General features: G+C 36.7%; 1 pseudogene; it reads right to left on the reverse strand.

The window, feature by feature from the left end:
- Window positions 1-1,113: 1,113 nt before the first annotated feature.
- Window positions 1,114-4,274, reverse strand: LOC135155272 (uncharacterized; annotated as a pseudogene).
- Window positions 4,275-6,692: the final 2,418 nt, after the last annotated feature.

The following is a 6,692-nucleotide window of genomic DNA, read 5'->3' on the forward strand; positions in this document are numbered from 1 at the left end:
TCTGGTTATTTGAAATAAGGCTTGAATTTCCATAATTTCATTAAATAAACTGTTTTCACCGGTTTCCCACAGAAGCTATCGCATGGTTAACAAAAGACTAAATGCATGGCTGATCGTAAACAAAACGGAGTGTCGAGTGAGTTTGAACGCTAGCCTGTAAAACCTCTTCATTTTATGAAATTATTGAAATTCAAGCCTTATTTCAAATAACCAGAACTTTCTTATTTCTTGACCATTTTCTGTAATTGAGATATCAAATTAAAGAGCAGATATTGAAATTGTAAGACAGGTGGTTTTCTTTTTGAAATTCATATACCCCCCGCCAAATGAGTTTTTGGTATCCTTCCTTCAAATTGTTTTTGCTCGCTCATGCGTGAAGGAGAAATAATCTAATTAATATCAGATGAAAGAGGAGATTTTAAGCTTTACATTGGTAGGTCATTTGTCTATTTTATTTGTGATTAAGTTATGATAAATCATCGCTAAATCTCGGTTTCGTTTTTTCTGGGACGCACTGTATATTGAAATAAAGTAACACACAAGTAAATTAATCAACTAATCAACCAATAACGATAATATATACATTAACTCGTGCAGACTTATGCACTTTGAGACAAGTATTATTAAATCAATGTTCATTAATTACATAGTACAAACTCCTTCAAATTAAACGAAGAATGCAGATTAATTTCACTTTAACTATAACACTAAATTAGTTCAAGCAATAACAGTAATAACAAGAAAAAAATGTGTATGCTATATAAATCTTAGCATCTGATCAACATGATAATTAACGGAAAGTTAACAGGTGCGCTCTAGAAATGACAGTTTCTCTATGTTAGGAAGGCCTAATATGTACTTCAAATGAAGCAATCAACATAGAACTCAATTATAACTATCACTCCTATCCTGTTGGAGAATGTATTTCCTTATTAATGTTATAAAAGAACAAAATAAACAAGTACTTTCAAACTTGATAGATATCATCATTATGACAAGTATAAATTCAAACTTATCTTGGTAATCAACCTTGCGATTATAAATATTTGTTCAATAAAATATGTATACCATGCTTAAAAACACATTGTCAACAATATTATTCAATCACATACATTAAACATTAAGCATCAAACACAATTGTCTGAAAAATCTCTGTGGAGTACCTGTCACAGGAATAATTCTTTCAGTAAGTATCTGTTTGATCAATGTCTCAGTGTCTTTGTACATTGCAATGTTCCACCAAAACCCAATTTATGTGGGTTTATCGTCACATACTTTATCATATGACGTCAGGATCTGTAGTTGTCCGTCCTTGAATCGTCCTCTGTGTATTTTCATATGTCCATTATTGGGGGAAGTCATAAGGAGGTCAAGTTGCCTATCTAGGTCTGGTTTTGTTAGAGGGGTGGGTGAAGCTAATCCATTATTTTCTGTCATGGCATGCAAATAGTCTGATGTATCAACTGAGTTAGTCATCTGGGAACATTCTACTGGTGTAACATGGAATTCGGGTAATTTTTCATCATTTTCATCGATGAAGTTTATTGTGTTTATGCACCCTTGTTCCTTGTCAGTAGTATTTCTTCCTGATGCCTCTCTCAGTTTCTGAATGTGTGTGATATTTTTCTTATTATTTGAAGCTCTCATGAAGCAGGGTTTGAGTCTGTTGTAATTGAAAATGTCCCGGAGGATTTCTCCTTTCATTGTGGCAAGAATATAATGGGTTATATCAATTATGGCATGAACTACTAAAGGTCCTACCCATTCTGCTGCAATTTTCTTTGAATTTGCAGTCAAAGAAGATGATGTTGGTTTGTAAAGATAAACAAGCTGACCAGTGGAGTAGATTGGGGTCTTATCCAATTTGTCTGAGATCTTTGTATTTTGTTTCTCTTGCTGTTTTCTCTGTAATGACAGCATTGTGTTGGACAATTGGTCATAAGAAGATGAAAGACCAGACATTGGGTTGAAAGATATATTTGATAGATTAGGTGGTTCTCGGCAGAACACAAGCTCGTATGGGCTGTGGTTTCCAAGATGAGGGGAAGAGAAAGAGTTGTATGCATAACATGTTGTAGAAATGAATCTCACCCAATCTGTGCCAAATTGATTGAGGTTAACTTTCAGAAAGTTTGAAAGAGTCTGAATGTGTCTCTCTGTGTGTAGACTCCCATGATTTTCTTACACAAATCACCTTGCGGTCAATGTTCAGAGTTGTACATAATGCAGTAAGTAGCTTACCTGTAAGGGAAGCCGCTGCATCAGTGACAAGACATGATGGTGGTCCAAAAATGCAAATGACTTTTTGGATGAGTGCCTCGCAAATTGTCTCAGCATCGAGCGATTTTAGAGGCGCGCAAATTACAAACAGCTGCGTAACAGGGGTCGGTGGCCAGGGGGGGGGCAAAAAATTTCCCGGTCATATCATGGTATGAACAGGCATAGTGATGTAATGAGGCGACTATTTTGAGAAGGCCAGATATTGCGTATCGGGCAGAATTTATCTTTTTAAAAAAGTTGCGAGCGAGCGAAGCGAGCGAGCAAAATTTTAGACCTTTTTAATACAAAATCCAATTTTGTGATAGAATATGACATGATTTCCAAAAAAATATATTTCACTCTTCTCTCTTTAGATTCTTTTTTGTGGTCTGTACACCACTGTAAACAGGATTCTCTGCGGTAGTAGCAAGATCAAAAGAAAAAACCGAGGGGTGCAGTATAGCACATGTACTGTGCTCTAAAGCTACTTTATATAAGTCCCGAGCAAGCGAAGCGAGCGAGAAAAAATCACCTTTTCATGAGAATCTAACTTTGAGCTATTTGTTGACATATTCAGTAAATAAAATCATATCCTACACTTTTCCTTTGCTTTTCTTTCCTCCTTTTGTTGTTCTTGTTTATAGAACTTTTGGGGCCATGGCCCAATCCTTCCATACACAGTGCTGAGCGGTTGGGGTCCGGGGCGGAGCCCCCAGAACTTCTCGATATCAAAGCCATTTAAACCTCGCAGATTGCCGCTATTTTAATAAAATCGTGGGCATATACAGAATATTGCTTTTACACAACACATTTATTCAACCCAGTTGCGTAATGACCTAAATATTATGAGGAGGCAAAACATAGCAGTGTGGGAAAAAATTGTAAAAAGTCGCCAGTGTGCAAAGCGAGCTGGAAAAAAAATGCTTATTATAATTAATTTCTAATTATGAGATTGATTTTCCCATTATATTCAGCAAAAAACACATTTCATTGTTTCCATTCATTTCATTATATGTTGTCTCCTAAAATTTCTTTTATTTCCTCTTGGGTGTGGAACCAAGACCCCCCCCCCCCCCGCGCCTGTATGCCAGTGATTGAACGTGAATGAACGGGGGGTGTTAAAGAGCCATTTAAAGATTATAAATGAAGATCCCCTACTGCGTGGGGTCTGGGGCAAAGCCCCGGTAGCTTATTTGCATTAAAATTTAGCAAGCTTATAGCACAATGTTGTATGCAGTCCATCTTTCTTTCCGCTCTTTAATTTCAATCATCGGCAGCCCGGTCGTGTTATTTTTTTCTTGTCCCTTTTCTTTGTTTTCCAATTAAGCTTTTTATTAATTACATATTACCTTCGTTTCCCGCTATTGTTGCCATTTTGTCATCTTTTAATTTATTTCCCACCGGGCTATTGCATTACATAGGCTTAGTTCGGAATGATTTATTATTTATCAAATGTCCTTTCGTACGTTTTCCCGCTTTCCTTACGTTTACATAAAAAAAGGTTTTTTTCTTCGTTTTCTTTTCCCTTTCCTTTTCCTCCTTTCCTTTTCCCCTTTCCTTCCCCTTTCTTTCTTTTTCCCTCCCTTTTTTTTTCCATTTTTTTTTCCCGTTGAAATCTGCCAGGGGGGGCAACTTGCCCCCCCCCCTGCCCCCCGCCTGTTACGCCCCTTGTAATTTCATCGCAGATAACCATCAAATATCTAAATCCGGGACATGAGGTCGGCATTGTCTTAAAGTCGAGACTAATGCGGTCAAATGGTCTTTAAGAGTCTGGTACCCTAGTATGAAATGGTCTAGTCTTGTCAGGCTTGCCATGGAATTTTTGGCAACGTAGGCATGCTTTAACGTAGTTGTTAATTCGTTCAAACATATTTGGCATGAAGAAGTTGCGTCTTATTGTCAAATATGTACGTTGGGTCCCTTGGTGGTTAGGTTTAAAGGCAAGGTTCATCCTGACATTACATGTAAGTTGGTTTTCATAAAAGCAGAACAGTGACAGAAACATATTAATGAAAGTTTCGTGAAAATCCACCAAAGAATAAAAGAGTTATGAAGTTTTAAATTTGTGATTTCACATGCGAGCAGCTCCCCATATTTCATGCGATATAAATTCTATAAAAGTGCCTTTTCTAAAGAAATTGAAAAATGATTTTACCTGTGGATTCAATGTTATCAGAAACATTATTTCACACATGCTTCTGATAAAAACTCATTTAATTATGAACAATTAAAAACTAGCAATTTATGGAATTTATATTACGACATATTGGGAGCTGCTCGCATGTCACGTCACAAATTTAAAACTTTGAAGCCTCATAAATCTGTTATTCTTTGGCAGATTTTCGCCAAACTTTAATTTATTCATTTCTCTCATGGTTCTCCTTTTATTAAAACCAATTTGATGTCAGAGTGAACCTTGCCTTTTTGCAATCGTTTACAGATTTCAACAATTTACAGCAAACATGACCATGTCAAATGTACCAACTAACCTGGCCAAGCAGTTATTTGGCCCTTGGTATTTTGGATCCTGTAGAATTTGTTGGGGACATTTGTTTATATAGTTTTTGCCTTTTCTTGTTTTAGAGATTTTTAAACCCCAAATGGTAATGTTTTGGTTGTTATTCAGCATACAGTATCATACAAATTACAAGTGAATTATGATTAAATTATCCAATGAGATGTCACCGCCAGGATAGTAGAAAGAATTTGCATAACTAATGACTTCATAAATACTGTATTGAAATTTTGAACCCCTCCCCACGGCCGATCGGAAGGAAAAAAATCCTAGTGGTAATAGAGAAGTGGCATATTTTTTAATGGAGGTTCAAACATACACTTGCAGGTGAGTCCGTTTCATTGTCACCTTTTGAATTTCTTTCCATGGGGACAATTACAAACATCTCCAACAGACGTGAAAAGTGATATACCGTTGGTCAAACGTTTATATGCAACAAACTTCATGCACTAACTAACTCCTATTTCCCTTACTTGCACATGAGAACAAAATTTCCCAATTTGGTAGTTAATTGACCTTTGGTAATCAAACATACATAAATTAGGTCCAAGGGTGCCACTGTGAAATCACTCTCCCATGTAAGGTATGGAACGCGCCATTGTCAATGCCTGTTCATCTTCTTTTTCTTCATGCTCCTTCCTAAATAAAGTGCAAAACAAAGAAATGAAGGGGGTAGAAGACCAATCACACATCTAGTTTGATAATATGTATTATACCTTACATACTAAGAGCAGGGTTGACAGGTAATGCAGGAGTGGGAAATACTAGGTGGTAAATGATATTTAGAAAATCATAATGACAAGGGTTCACAAAACATGACAATTACATCATTCTACAAAAACAACAAGAAATATCCAATACAATGACACTTTGGCTATATCACTAAAATTAACCCTTTGCGTGCGGGCCCGTGAAACCGGATACCCCTCCCTGCGGTGGAGCTGTTTTTGTACATTGCTGGTATTTGGATCTGTGGCGGTGTTTTCCTAATCTATTGCTAATTGCGCCAAACTGAAGTATTTTCAGGATTTTTAGTAAATGTAAAGATGAAAGATCAGACATTTTTCTTTCTAGAACTAAAGGTCTCGCTTCTCAAATCAACAGAATAGTTAAGAAATTTATGAGGAAAAAGTCCTGTTATTTTGCCAAATCTTCGCTTTTTTCCAAGTCAATAGGCACTGTGTACAAAAATGCGTAAGGGCAATCAGCACGCGCGGACAAGTCGGGTTCGATCGATACCGCTTTGTTGTCTGCTCTGGTGCTTTTTTTCATTGCCTATTATCACGCTCCTCATGAATGGTCTCTTAACCCCCTTGTATACAGATCATTTGCAAAGTGAATAACTACGACGATAATCCGTTTTGGGTGAAATCACAGCATACCAAATACCTTTATTTTCCAGAATGAATAAAAAAGGGTGAATGTTCCCTTGCAAGTACAATGATGATGCTGCGCAACGAAAGTCCGAAACTATTTTGTGATTTTTGGCTTCTGGGCTTTACGACGGTGGCCTCAATGTTTCACTAAAATCGCCTTTGGTTTCTCCTTTAATGAATTATAGTTTGTAATAAAAAGATTATTTTGTTCCTGAAGATTGCATACCAGTCTTCGATTTGTTTTCCTGTTGCAATTTCAAAGAGCGAAGGAGGTAAATGTGACTCAAATAGTGGATCTAAAATCATACCTCCCAACGCTCTCCTCGTCTTGTTCTACGTTTCATTTTCTATCTCCCTTTTCCCTCCAAAATAACCATGCTACCGATTACTGTTCGTCACAATGAGAGAAAGAAAATTATTTGTATCTATTTTTCAAATATTTGGGTATTGATTCTCACCAGGGTTAGTACCCCCCCCCCAAAAAAAAAAAGGTCAACCTGTCTTTTTTTTTTTCTTTATATGGATCCTTTTCTGCTACGCTA

This window comes from Lytechinus pictus, chromosome 8, assembly GCF_037042905.1.
Source record: "Lytechinus pictus isolate F3 Inbred chromosome 8, Lp3.0, whole genome shotgun sequence".
NCBI classification, from domain to species: domain Eukaryota; kingdom Metazoa; phylum Echinodermata; class Echinoidea; order Temnopleuroida; family Toxopneustidae; genus Lytechinus; species Lytechinus pictus.